General features: G+C 41.0%; 1 protein-coding gene across 3 annotated transcripts in view; it reads right to left on the bottom strand.

The window, feature by feature from the left end:
* The window catches only part of PPP1R12A (protein phosphatase 1 regulatory subunit 12A), a 123,334-nt gene that overhangs the window by 107,054 nt on the left and 881 nt on the right, over positions 1-15,399 (bottom strand). The window lies entirely within an intron of this gene.

Below are 15,399 nucleotides of genomic sequence, written 5' to 3'. Positions count from 1 at the left end.
CATGACAAAGCAAAATGAACAGGAAAAACACACCAAGAAAATTCTCCCATATTGAAGTCATTTAAGTTGGCTATAGAAAATAATATTAGATAATTATAAAGAAATGAAAAGTGCTCAAAAACCTAGAAGAAAGAAATTAAGACAGCAAAGCCTTCCAAATGCAGTCACAAGGGTTTCTGTCTTGAAAAGACTAAGAACTTGTTACTATATATGCAGGTAAGCAAATAGCTGCCAAGATACAAAGTCCCTGGAGGATCTCCAAAAAGGGGGAAATTACACATCAGCTCTTCAAGCAAACACTTGAGTCATATCTGCGTAGCTGCTGATAAACTATGTCACTGAAGAATCTATGGCTCTTATGCCAACAAAGCTTCTTAATAGAAAGATACTTTTAACTGCTGCTTGGTCTTTTATTGGAATACCCATAGTCTGCATGCCTTCAACTTTTACTGATGCTTTTTATTTATATGCCATATTTTGAAAAGAAACTTAAATGGAAAAAAATCTTCAATAAGACTACTATCATCTAAGTTTTTTCCATGCCAGAATTTTCTTGTTTTCATGTTTTAATCCAGCATATACACCAGATATGACAAATCACTTACTCTAAAAAAGAATGTCAAACAATTAATAGCCTCAAGAGCTTTTAAAATCCACTGTCTTATTAATAAAGTATTTTGTTTTAGTAGGCTTTTCTGGCTTTTGTAAAGTTTTTATAAGTCAAACTGAAGTTGGCACCTCCCAGCTGACCTTCCCTCAGGAACTGCTCCATACACATCCAGAAAAACTCCCCTATTTCCATGTTCCTTGTGCCAGAGAACCTACTAATGATTAGGCTCCAGAACACAGGTACAACAATTCCCATATGGGTAGGCTTCTTGCAGCAAAAACAGATGACAGCTCCAGACACATTTCAGTTGATTTTAATCCCTCACAAACGTGTCATCCAGTCAATCCGTCTGCCACATCAAAAGACAAAACTTCACCCAATGCAGTGTGCCCTCCTCATTTTGAGTTGTGTGTAAATCTTTTCTTTCCTCTGTTGCACCGAACATGGAGATGAGCATCTTCTTGGGTTACTGTACCATTCCTGCCTTGGTGACAGGGTGGACAATTATGCTAGAATCAAGAGAAAAATTCAAGTCACCAAATTGTTCAGTAGGCTTATTTGAATTTCAATAGGATATCCGTACTCCTAGGCAGAAATTGGGAGGTTCTGAAAAGAACACTAGTTAATGGCACTTTGCATCAGGAACTGGCAGTTACTACAGCATTCTGGACACAGCACAATTCTCAAACTGGACAAACTGAGTTCATATGTATAAATCTCAACTAGTAGATACAAAATAAGGAACTACTTAAAGTGGCTGGCTAATCAGTTATAGGCCTCCAATCATCTCACCAAACATAACCAGGTACTGAATGTTGTAGCAGCTACTTAGGTATCATGTTTACTTTACATGATCTTTCTGAATTGTGAACTGAAAATGCTGATTAAGAAAAAACTCAGAACTCCAATAGTCATTTTACTGAAGACTGTATTCAGCTGTACTCAAAACCATATTAAATATTTGTACTAGTCTTTAATAAAGCTTGTTCAGGGTGGTAGTTTTTCTTGAAGGGAGAAGGGAAATTGCATGTTTGAGCATGAAGTTCTTACTGAAGGCAATATAACATTAAAATACTTTGGGGAAGCCTCTAGCCTTAAACAAGACCAAAACCAAGAAACTAAACCTGAATACTAGCTAACTTGTAACTAGCAAAAAGATAAATCAAACACTCCTCAGGCATGCTAAGACAGTACCACAGAATCACCTAGCTCTTCAAGCCTACGATGTGCGTTTCTCCAAACAGCACTTCCATCATCTGTGGTATACTCATACCTACCAATATAGTATAGCTTTGCTTTTCTAGGGACTGTGGGGAAAAGTACTGTTTAAGAATTTAGATATACTGAACGGACTCTAGTGATTAAGATTTTTTTTAAATATAAAAAGCAGTATCTCAAGCTGCCACAAAACTGAATGATAAAAAAGGCAAAGGAACAGCTAAATGGAAATGGGCTTTTCCTCCCAGTGAGATAAATACATTCTCCTGCACATTCCCCTTAATGAAAATGGAAGGGTTACATCTGACATGCTGGTCCTACCAAAGAGGCAGAAGTGATCTACCACACTATCACATAAACTGACACTAAATATTTTTTCCCAATTAATGGTAGTCAGCTAGCTACAATTATCACTATATAAAGCTCAGTCTCCTCTATGGGGAGAAAAATGAAAAAATGCCTACTCTGTACTTAGCTTTTTTAAAGTAACCCCATCATAAGACAGCATTGTCTTTAACATTGCTTAGACACTAGAACAGCACATGGATTCCAAACTCAACATCCTCATGAAATTAGATTATCATTGCTATTCATTAGTGCAAAGCTAGCCCATTAGCACGGAGTTAGTCAGGAATTAGGGATGTCACTGAGAGACTACCAAACCTCGTACAGTCCACCGACTTACCCACTGCCGTTGTTTCACGAGGGCACCAGTGATACAGCCGGGAGCAGTCTGAGGAGTATCAAGAAGGATTACAGAGTCCCGGGAGCAGCAGTAAGGGACTCTGGAGCGCAGGTAGGTTTTTTTTATCAGTCCTCCCAGTCAAAGGGAAGGGGTTTGAAAGGGCCAGTTGAATCTGGTGAATCAACAAACGCTTACAGGACTGGTGCCACAGTCAGGGGTTTGGCTACTTAGACCATGAGACTCACATTGAGAAACCTGGTCTACTGGGGGCTGACAGGGTCCATCTGTCACAGAAGGGGACGAGCATCTTCGGTCACAGCCTTACCAAGCTGGTGAAGAGGGCTTTACAATAAAGTTGCTGGGGGAGGGGAACCTCCATCCACCCTACTCCTACCAGTTTGATGCCAGTGCCAGCAATAGATGCCCAGAGCCTGCAGAAGGACCACAGGTCAGCAGGAGAGCAACTGAAGAGCAGCGCTAAGGAATTCCAGCCAGTAAGTCAGCTTCAGCAGCGGCCCAACTTGAATGCCTCTATGCAAACGCATGTAGCACGGGGAATAAACAAGAGGAGTTAAGAGACGTGCGCACGACGGCAGGGCTATGATGTTACTGGCATCTCGGAGACATGGTGGGATGGCTCCTACAACTGGAGTGTTGGAATGGAAGGACAGAGGCTCTTTAGGAAGGACAGGCAGGGGAGACCAGGAGGGGATGTTGTCCTCTATGTCAGTGACCAGCTGGAGTGCGTGGAGCTCCACGTGGGGATGGATGAGGAGCTGGCCAAGAGCTTATGGGTCAGGATTGAAGGGAGGGCAGGGACAGATGACATTATAGTGGGGGTCTGATGAGATGCATCCGCGGGTCCTGAGGGAACTGGCGGATGAAATGGCTAAGGCAATATCCATCATATTTGAGAAGTTGTGGCAGTCCAGGGAAGTTCCCACTGACTGGAAAAGGGGAAACATAACCCCCATTTTTAAAAAGGGATAAAAGGAAGACCTGGGGAACTACAGGCCAGTCAGTCTCACCTCTGTGCCCAGGAAGATCATGGAGCGGATCCTCCTGGAAACTATGCTAGGGCACATGGAAAATAAGGAGGTGATTAGTGACAGCCAACATGGCTTCACTAAGGGCAAATCATACCTGACAAATTTGGTGGCCTTCTACAATGGCGTAACAGCGTTGGTGTATAAGGGAAGAGCAACTCACATCATCTACCTGGACTTGTGCAGAGCATTTGACACTGGCCCACACGATAACTAAAAATTGGAGAGACATGGACTTGATGGATAGACCAGTTGGTGGATAAGGAATTGGCTGGATGGTTGCACTCAAAGAGTTGCAGTCAACAGCTCAATGTCTGAGTGGAGACCAGTGACAAGTGGTGTTCCTCAGGGGTCACTATTGGGACCGGCACTGTTTAACATCTTTGTCAGTGCCATGGACAGCGGGATTGAGTGCACCCACAGCAAGGTTGCTGACAACATCAAGCTGTGTGGTGCGGTCGACACGCTGGAGGGAAGGGATGCCATCCAGAGGGACCCTGACAGGCTTGAGGTGGGCCCATGCGAACATCATGAAGTTCAACAAGGCCAAGTGCAAGGTCCTGCACGTGCATCAGGGCAATCCCAAGAACAAGTACAGGCTGAGCAATGAGTGGGTTGAGAGCAGCCCTGAGGAAAAGGACTTAGGAGTACTGGTGGATGAAAAACTAAATGATCCAGCAATGTGCAGTCGCAGCCAGAAAGCCAATCGCATCCTGGGCTGCATCAAAAGAAGAGTGACCAGCAGGTCAAGGGAGCTGATTCTCCCCCTCTGCTCTGCTCTCATGAGACCCCACCTGCAGTACTGCGTTCGGCTCCGGGGCCCACAACATAAGAAGGACATGGACCTGTTGGAGCAAGTCCAGAGGAGAGCCACGAAGATGATCAGGGAGCTGGAGCACCTCTCCTATGAGGACAGGCTGAGAGAGTTGGGGTTGTTCAGCCTGGAGAAGAGAAGGCTCCAGGGGGACCTTAGAGCAGCCTGCCAGTACCTAAAGGGGGGCTACAGGAAAGATGGGGAGGGACTTTTTACAAGGGCCTGTAGTGATAGGTCAAGGGGCTTTAAACTGAATCTTTCAGGGTGGATTTAGATTAGATATTAGGAAGAAATTCTTTATTGTGAGGGTGGTGAGACACTGGAACAGGTTGCCCAGAGAGGCTGTGGCTGCCCCATCCCTGGCAGTGTTCAAGGCCAGGTTGGATGGGGCTTTGAGCAACCTGGTCTAGTGGAAGGTGTCCCTGCCCATGGCAGGGGGGGTGAGAACTAGGTGATCTTTAAGGTTCCTTCCAGCCCAAACCATTCTATGATTCATTCTACAAAATGGGCACAGGTTTTGTAAGGAAAGCAGATGAGACTGAAAGGGAACTTTTGGGCTACAGTCAAGGAGAAAAGAGTTAAATGCTTACTAGTACTTAAACTATATTTTTTTCTCCATTTAAAAAAACTCTGTTGCTTATTAAATATTTGAAAAATCAGTTGAGTTGCCTCATTTCCTGAATCCCATTTGTGCAAGGCATCTATGATTCTATGAATTACTAGTTTTAAATGAAGGATAACTTACATATAGAGGTTAGCACTAGGATAATGTAACTCAATAACTCTCTAGAGGAAATTAGGAAAAGGATAAAATCCCACACACACACCTCTCATCCTACTTTCAGAGAAGCAAGTAATACCTCTTTTAAACAAGAATTCCTATATACAGCAGCCAGAGGTTGCCTGTGTTTCCATTCTTCACATCAGTATCCACAGCAGCATCTAGCACTGGTATATTTTGCCAAAGCGTAAGTTTCTCAAGACAGCCCCTTCATGGATCCCAATTGCAGCTCCTCTAACTTTGGTCTTCCTTTTCCTAAGCTATTACGATCTATAAATTAATTTAGATGCCCACCCCATCCCCCCCCCCCCCCAGTTTTACATTCATGATATTTATACCTGGAGCTATTTGTGTACCAAAATGAAAAGCAGCAAGCAGCAAGTGCAACATTTCTAGTAGTATTTATTTGCAGCAGTCAAATCCTTTAACAAACAGTAGAGACTGTATTCTAAAAATCCAAACGCCACTTAAGCTTGCAAACGCAGTGCTATAATTACAATCGACACTTTTTTACTATATTATGGAGTACAGCATTCTCTTCAATTGCTGGGAAAACAATTGGAAAAGAGCTCCCCCACTCCCACGTCTTCTTACACAGGTCAGTAACTGATAAAACACTTTACAAAATATGCAACGTATCTTCCGCCATTCACACTAAGTTGTTCTGTATTTTCCTTTGAAATGGTAGTTTTTAAATCACCACTGCTATATTTACCTACAGCTGTAGGTAAAACCTGTTTATACGATAACTTCATGAACTGTCTTTGAAGTCACATTTGACAGATCAGGCCAAAGCCAGGTAGACTGTTGATAAGATATGACATTGCAAATTGCAGGTAAAAATATGAAGAAATTATTTCACATAAAACCAAGTTTGAGAGCAACTCAACTAAAACACAAGGCAATCATATACTTGTCAGTGGCATTCTTCAGTATTTTACAAGTATATTACAAGTGTTAAGCACAAGAGCCACTAAATCTGTTGTTACTCCTTCACAGAGATAGGGGAAAGTTGTTTCTCTTCCTGAGCATCAAATACCCAATAAGCACTGTGACATACAAATATGAGCATTCAATATTATACACATACAAGTGTAGCTATACAGACACAAATGCCAAGCATTTGGCTAGGTTGTCTGCAAGTAGAAAATAAAGGACCAGAAAGCCATGTCCAGAAAAATTCACAAACAAAAACCCAAGGACAGCCACAGTGTTAGCACAACCCACCCTCTCCACTCTCCTATGCTCAGAGGCCAAGAAACTGACATTACACAAAAATTCTTCTTTCAGAGATAAAGTGTTAAACTTTTATCTTCCACTGAGTAGGAAACAACATGCAGACTCCTTGTGAAAAAAATCTTTATCATTAGGACCTAAAATAATTCAAGTTGCAGTAGTTGAACAAAGTGGTAGCAAATTGTGAAGTTTGGCAAGCTTTCCAAACAACTTTGTTTTATATGGTTTGATAGAAGTGAGATTATTACTTAACAAGAGGAGTCCCTATTCGGCCCACAGGCACAATGCTGTCACCCCCGTCTTCACTTTCCACTTTGATTAAAACCTAAGGCTATTCATTTTTGCCCAAGTTTGCAGCAAGTTCAGCATGTAAAGCACCAGGCTGGATTGATTTGAAAACATTTCCAAAGAACAGGTTAGTAAAACAAGTCTAAGAGTTGTTGACTTTTTGTAACTAGATAAAAAAATAACTTACTGCTGCAACAACCCTGCAATAAGCAGGGTTACTTTCAATTTTGACTACCTTCTGTGTATTCTATAACATATAACTGATCTAGGAGATAATATCACTAACTTTGGATTGTTTCATCTCTGGGATGGGGGGCACACTTTTGATTTCTTTAAGATTACTTAATTAAGCCTACTCATTCAAGTATAATTGCATACATTCGTGAGCACACTGCAAGAACCAACACTTTTGTTAAAACTTGGAACAACATGCTTTGCAGCTTTAAAATAACACATTTTCCACTTCAGTAACGGAATCATAGGTTTTCAATCAAGAATGCTAAAGCAAATTTCAGGACATTAGTAAGCCAAAACTTTCAAAGCCAGAAGTCAGAGATGGTATTTTAGTTTCAAAAGGGGCCCACAAGGATCCTGGATTTGACAGAGGAATGCAGCTTCTCAGTGAAAGCTTCATCCAAGTTAAGTGTTTCAGAAGGTAGCACTGACCACACACACACATCAGTGTACACACTTGTCAGCTGTGCTCACCTTTGTTACCAGATGAAGACAGTGTTATTTTGCCTTAGACAAATAATTCACATGTGAAATTTTAAGAAAAATACTGTTAGGTAAGCTCATTCTGTAAGTTTGAAGCAGAACTATTAACAAACAGGTTTCATGTTGCTAACATGCATCTTAGTCATTCTGTGAAAGAACAAAAAAATTAACAGGAAAACGAAATTCACATGAGAAATGGCATATATGCATTTCAGATCCGCAACACAAGGCCAAGACTTGCATGTAAATCCCCTGATGCCCAAGAAACCTCAGATACTCAGTATGTATATAGAAGACACTTTGGTTACTCTTCTAGCTTCACTATCAGGGTAGTAAAACAGCAACAGCAAAACTAAATAAATAAACACCCCAGAACAAAAACTTTTGTAGTAATCACCACTGGCTGGTTAACTGATCACATCAAAGCAAGCTGTCACAATGTGAACTCAAGACCCTGAATTACAATCATAACATGGGAAAATATATCAAAGGATATTTCAGACTGATTTAAAAAATAATAATAATAAAAAAAAAACCAGTGAGACTTAGCCCCTGACAGAATGTTTTAGAGCTGGAACCATTTCTAAAAAGCATAGCTTACAGATATTTTAGTATCAAAATAGATGGCTATGTGCTAGTTATAGACCAAATGTAAAACTGAAGTATTTGGAAGTTACAGTAGTATAGAACTATTTACTTGCAGCCTTGAAGACAAACCTATATCTGTATGTAGGCCCAAAATAAGGCTGCATTTGCTGGTCAAGTTTTTTTCAGGGGTTTCACCCTCTTCTTAAAGTGAACTCCACTCTTGACTCTGTTTAACAGCCCTTTAGAAGCCATTAGTCTAAGAAATATATTGTTAATGGGGTAAGTGCTAGCACCACTCGGGCATAAATGGGAAACAGTCTTATTCAAAGACTTCATCATATTGCTCTAATTTTGGTTTTGTGAATGAGTTGTCAAAGATTCAGTGTTTCCAGGATAAGCACAGCAGCTGATTCAGTGTTCTCAAAAAACAACAGAAAAGCTGGGTACCAGGTCTTGTCAAAACAAAGCATTTAAAAAAATAATCCAGAAATGCTTCCTCCCTATCCCCAAATACCCTGATCAACTTTTGCCTTCTTGTTCTATCCTTACAGTCTTGAAATTACTAGAAAGGAAACAGCTGAGGAATGCTGCCACTCTTATGCCATGCTTTCCATTGACTGTCATTTCAGGAATGCATATAGGAAAGTAAAGCAGCTTGGAATGTCTCCACCCATCCAGCAGCATCAGAAGCTGCCCAGCTTACTGACAGCTCCACTGCTCTGCAGCTGCATTCCAGTTTGCATTTTTACGGTTGCCCAGATCAATGAAGAAAGACACATTGTTAAGCATTGATATAACACTTGTTAGGTAAATGTCCTCATAGGTTGCACATCCTATACGCATACACTTTATATTGATACTACAATATGGCAGTAACAAGGCATAATTCACAACTTCTTGGTTGCAAGAGTCCCAGAAGGGTGTACTCATGCTATAGTTGTCCAAAACTACCACCACATGGCTTTCAGAGCATATTAGTTTGTCCAAGTCTAACCTGTCTGAATACATTCTTGGATAAAAAAATTTAAGTATTTGCTAGCACACATGCATGTTCCTCGATTCCACATCCTATCAGCCCAGCCTCAGGAGTCACAATTACACAGAGAGGCAAGCAATATGGTGGGCTCTCAATTTTTCAGAGGATTGCAATAAGTGTCTTACCAGCCCAAGTAACAAGTTTGAGAAAGAGAGCAAGTGAGAGTATGAGCAAAGGGATAAACAAGTAAAGAACTGGCCAAGAGCCTGTCAAACCATCTGTTCCAACTAAAATCTAGCATATACCCTTAAGCCTGGAATACAGATCCTCAGTTAGAAGACCCAAGTTGTATCTTTACTAATGATTTATACTGACTGCTTCTGTCTGTCTCCTAGCCTCAGATTTAGCTAACAAATTGAAATTTAGTAATTTCATAAAAAATAACACACTTGCTACTACAATGCCAAGATCAAAAAGGCCTCAAATCAAGTTTTATTCATACATACAAGAGCACATCTCATCTAGTCTTACAAGGTGATTTTGATGATTTATCCTGGAAAAAGTATTCTAACAATACCAAGAATATGCCAGAATACATTAAAAAAACATAGATAAAGCTTTACTGTAAAAGCAGCATTAACACTACAGTGAAATTCATGGCTATAGACCAGCAGAAATCATCCCTGAACATTAGCTTCAGTAAGTACTAAAGCCCAACCAGCTGAATTCATCCTTACATTGAACGTAGAACTCATCCTCCACGACTACATAAGTTTAAGAAATCCATCAGTTAGATTAACATGGAAGCTTGCTTTAAATACTTAAAATAATTACTGTATGCTAGAACTCACTTGGGTTGTTCTATTTGTGCACTAGAAATATCCATAGCAATGAAAAATGCTATGTAACTACACATAGAAATCCCAGGTTCAAACTTGACAGACCACGAGGAGGCCAGGAGACACTTGGAGATAATAAACCTAAAAAGGTGGAAAGATTGTTACTTGTTTCTTTTATAAAACACCAAGCAGAACAATTCTTTTGAACACAGCATTTAAATTCCTACTATTATACTTAAAGTATATTATGAAGAATCACATCTTTTTTTCCTCTTCTTGCCTCCATTTCAAAGGGTAAAGAAAAAAAAATCTTAGATGACAAGATCAGTAGGAAGTTAACAAGTACTTACTGTAGAATCTGAACCTAGCTACTGTAACTATGGAAAGATCTATGGCCCACACAAGAACCAACTCCTGTTACAAAGGGGATTTTAAACAAATATGCCTCTGTAGTCTAATCACTGAGTGAAGTCAACATTACACTTATTTCGGGACTCATTTTCTCTGTGCTTTGTTGTACAGATAGAGAATTAAAAAAATAAATAAATCAGGATAACATAATACAAACTGCGCAAATGACTTCAAAATTCTCAGTTGTGTATCATCTACAATGAGAGCATAAGGGCATTCAGTGGGTAGGAGGTTGTTTCCCCTCCAAACAGTAAGATTTAGGCATCCGATTCCTAACAGAGTATGAACCTTTCTGCACAAAAGTAAGTTCTCTTACTTGGTAGTCTTGAAATATTAACAAGTTTACCATACACACCAGTATTTTCACTCTCCAAAAGAGGCAGTGCAGAAGTCATAGCTAGGAGGTTACTAAGATGGCTTTGAGCTATTTCTATGCCTTCCTTACCCTTGGTTGTTGGGTGCTGCTGCTACGATGCAAACACCCTAGAGATTTAAGACTGTAGGAACCTGTTCTTTGCTCTTATGACTTGACATGCTCTGCATGCTGTGGCCCCTGCTCAAATACATGACCTCTGTTATCATTTGTCAAAAAGGATCCCAACAGCAGAGCCTTAATGCCCTCTATCAAGTTCTAAGGCAAAGGGATCCAGCACTGGTAGATTTTAGGTCCCTTTTTCATCACTCCTTGCTGTTTGAAAGGATGTCGTAACAAAGACGACAGTTGATGCCAATCGTAACCGTACCCTTTACCGTATCAGGTCCCAGAGGCATGCCACCAGGAGTCCTGATAGAATTTTTCACATAAACTATTGCAGAAACTCCTGCAAAGGAAGGTACTTCTTACCCAAGAAATAAATCCCATAGAACCCACAGGAAATATTAAGACAGCAATAACAGTCCTTAATCAGTTAGAAAGAATGTGTTCAGTGAAACACACTTGTGAAGAGTTTCTCAGCATCTTAAATACTACTGAGGGATCAACACAGCAGAGTCCTACAGCACTGGCATCAAATCAAAATTTCTGTTTAACAATGCATATTGCTGTGCCTGCAAACTAATACATAACTATAATGTCAGTAAAACAGTCCCACCTTCATATTCAATTTAGTACTTGAAGAGTTGCAGAAAAACACAGATATTTGCAACAGAGACATAGCCTTCAGGGAACTTTGCTTAATTAAACTGTAGTTGTCCTGGACAAAAAAAGAGCAAATGAATCCTTCATTAAGGATCAGGAGCCTCTCTTGCTGTTCAGCCTTCACCAATGACAACACCTACAGTATTCAATGAAGCCCATGCACAAACAGCCAGGGCAACTTCCCTTATCTTATTACCTCCAAAGCTGTACCCTCCCCAGGAAGAAACAAGATCAAGACAGCAGGACACGCTCCTTTCACGCTATCTGGTGGAATTAGGCCGCAGCACCCACCCTCCTCACCCAGAGAGAATGAGGCCAAAAACCAGGTTACCACCTCCTAAATCTGAGCAGCCTCAAAGAAAAAGGGCAGCCAAAAAGCAGTCTGCATAATTTGTCGTACCTAACCGCAGCCTAATCTTAGCATCCTCCTTTATCAGGAGCGTGCAGGTACTCCGCAGTGCACGCCCCGTGCTCCCAGGGGAGCAGCATGCGCAGGAAATCCAGAATCCAGCCTTCCAGGAAACTGGTCACATCACGGTCCCTCCCCATCACATGCAGCCTTCCCATGGTGCTGCCCAGAGAGGCTGGGCTCCTCTTTCCCGTACAAAGCTCTACATAACTTTTAGACAAACTGCTTTCAGTCACTTCAGCAACAAATTCCAATCAGAGCTAGTGAACGAAGTCCTCTTTCGTGGAAGAGAAGGAAAGAGAGGAAGAGAGATTCCTAACTCTGAGGAAGGACAGGCGTTAAGCTTTCAGGATAATAGAACCGAATCCCACTCCGAATAAATATCTCTGCCCTAGAAGGGACCAGGTTTTATTGAAAACAGTATACAGTCTCTTGTTAACATTATTTCAGAATATGCCAGTTTTCCCCCCGCCTCTGCAGAAACTATTAATCTACAAGGTCACAGCTCACCTTTGGGCTTTTTTTCTCTCAAGTTCTCCTTATATTCAGTTGTTAGGGCAGATTAGAAAAGCTGCTCTATCTGTAAGTTAGATCTCATCCTGTGTCACAACTGTCTGGGAATGCAATGTTTAAAAACAATCAACTTCAGCCTCCACTAAATTAACGGAACAGATATCTGATTGTAAATTCAAGGTCTAATTTAAAAGTAAGTTTTCTCATCTTACAGACATATACGCACACAATATATCTGTAATGCAGTACATTGCAGCAGAATACATACTACCCTGCTGCAATATCCTACATTGCATATATCTCCCATAGATAGAAAAACGGTATACCCAGTTTTGTCCTTTGTGCTGAAGGCCTAAACCTGAACTTGCACCAAAACAAGTTCTTAAAGAGAATGACATTTGAACCCAACATTACATACACGAATAATAATCATCATCTAATGACAAATTTCTCCCCTTCTGCAAAATCTTTAAGTCCAAGAAATTTACCTGACCTGTCCTCAGATATGATGCGCTCAAGTCCACTCATTTATGCGCATGCAAATATAAAACAAAATCACTCGGCGCCAAGAGATGAAGAAAGTACGTGCACATATACTCTCCCCCTTCCTCCTCTGAGTTGCCAAGCCAATTGCAATTTTTCCTTTCCCATATGCATTAAGAGAAACGATTCTACATAAAGCTTTCTGATGGTGATGGCATTCTACCCCACTGATGTAGGAAAAGTTTAGCTAATGGCTTTAGTAATAAAGCTTGATGCTCCATTAAAGACCAGATCTGAACTTCACCAGAATTTTGGGATTAATGGTACTTTCCCCTCAGCACTTTCAACCACCTGGGCTGTGGAAAAGAAAACACAGCTTAAGTCTCTTCCGGTAACTGTCTTATCTAGCAGGAAAAACAAAGGCTGAATAGTATATTAAATATTTAATTCTATGGCTATTTCAGACACATACATTTGTTCTCAATAACTGCAAAAATAGTTAGATGCAAGACAAAAAGAACACAACCCAAAAAAGGTAAGAGTCACTTTATCTTTGCTGATATTATTATTTGTTCCCGTGAAGCAGTACAGTCTACATGGGATCTGACAGACAACACAAAAAAAAAAACCCAAAACCAAAAAACCAACCACACAACAAATCAAACAAACAAAAAACCACAAAGCAACAGCAAACCGTGGCAGTCTTAAACACAACAATGTGGACTTTGACACAATTGACATCAGTCAGTCAAAACTCTGTCAAGAAGAATGACAAGTTTTTGAAGAGTTTCCTTTGGGAACAGATACAGCTTTGTTCCATGCCACAGCCAAATCTGATTAAATGAATTCATGTTAGAGACTGCATACTGTATGATTTGCACCTTTTATATGACATATTAGAGGCAAATAAGATTTATTGATAATAATGAAGTGAAACCATTCAGAGTTGGTCACAGACAGGGATTTGTTATATACCTTTTTTTTTATAGCAACAGGCAACATTCGAGGATTCTAACTTCACAATTGATCAGCTTATTTGATTTAAATATCATAAAATGACAAAAGGCTCTTTGGTATCACTGGGGGGGGGGGGGGGAGATGAGAGCAAGCAAGAGTTTTAGCAGTGATACAAATCTTCACCTCTGTTCCCTTAGACTTTGCCCTTCCAAACTGCAAGCTGACTACAGGTAAAAAAGAAGGGGAGAAGCAGCTCAGAATGATCTTTTTGAAAGCTTTGTTGTATGTAGTATCAAAGACATTGTGAAAATGCCATCTGGACTTCATGAAGAGAGATAACACCATTCATCTCTTATTCTAACAATAGAGTTAAACAAAACGTCATCCTTTCCTACCAATCACTGGACTACAGTAACTTGTAGACCCAACGATCTAACCAGTTAAGGTATGACTTCTAATACAGAGCTCCCTGGAAGCACGAAGCAATCGTAACTTGGTTAGAGAAGGACAAATACATAAAACCTTGGTATGAAGTGACAGGCTAGCCTGAAGTCAGGTAACTGTGCCGCAGTAACATGCTGACAGGCTTAACCGCAACGCACATTCATTCTTCCAGTTCAGTTCACAACTGAAAGTAAACCAATACCCTTTACAGGCGAACAAGTGACAACTTATACACAGGAAATAGAGCAAAGCGTAGTAGAATTCTCTATCTTATGTTCAGGAGGGGATCCTATCCAGTACTATGGGGCAACTTATGTATTTGTAGAGCCTCACATCCTTGAAAAAAAATCTGTATGGGGTGGATTAAATACATTAAACAAAAATGAGGTGGTGAATTTAAGAAAAGCACTGCGTAACAACAATGTCCTATTTACCCCACCTAACCATTTGGGGAAGATTTCTACTTGATCAACGTACATCTCATAATCATTAAGATTTTTATTCTTTTCTTTTTAAACTACTGAACAACTTGCAAACTTAAGAATAGGAAGCTAGCCTGTCAAAGATCATTTTTTGCTGTTTGGATATCCAGTGAATCTAATACAGCATGGAAGCTTTTGGCCTTCTAGAGAAACAAAAACTATTCAGGCAAACCCGCATTATCTCCGGATTGCCACAGCCTTTCCTTATTTGGCTAACGTTTTGAGATTCCAATCAGACTGCTATGAAGTTCAACATGCACAAAGCATCCATTTTGAGGAAACTTCACAGCCAGTTTCCCTTCCATTCCCCCCCCTGGCCCAAGTGAAAGTTATCTCCCTCAGCACCAACCCCCCCTCCCACATACCCACACCAGAACAAAGCAATATGGATTCGGGTTTTTTGACTGCTCTCCAACGCAGGGAAGAAAACCCGTGAGGAGCCCCGCTCCCCTTAAAGTTCAGCTTTCACACTGCGGCAGAACCCATCGCGACAGAAAGCGGGCAGCCTGTTATCGATACACGTTCCTGTATCAGGAACGGTTTCTATGGGGAACCAGCGTTTCGGAGAGAAATAAGAGGTTCCGTCCCTCCGCCCGCCCGCACACACGAGCGGCGATTCATCGGCTCAACGCCTGAGAAACCGGGGAGACGGGGGGGGGGAAGCAGGAAAACTGCTACCGGGATCCCGGGCGACAAGCGGCCGCCCGGGGCGAGCCCACCTCCCTCACCTGCCGGCCACCACCCCTCCGCCGGGGGCAACCTGT

This window comes from Buteo buteo, chromosome 26, assembly GCF_964188355.1.
Source record: "Buteo buteo chromosome 26, bButBut1.hap1.1, whole genome shotgun sequence".
NCBI classification, from domain to species: Eukaryota; Metazoa; Chordata; class Aves; order Accipitriformes; family Accipitridae; genus Buteo; species Buteo buteo.
The sequence above is the reverse complement of the archived record's forward strand: the minus strand, read 5'-3'. Positions and strand labels throughout refer to the sequence as shown.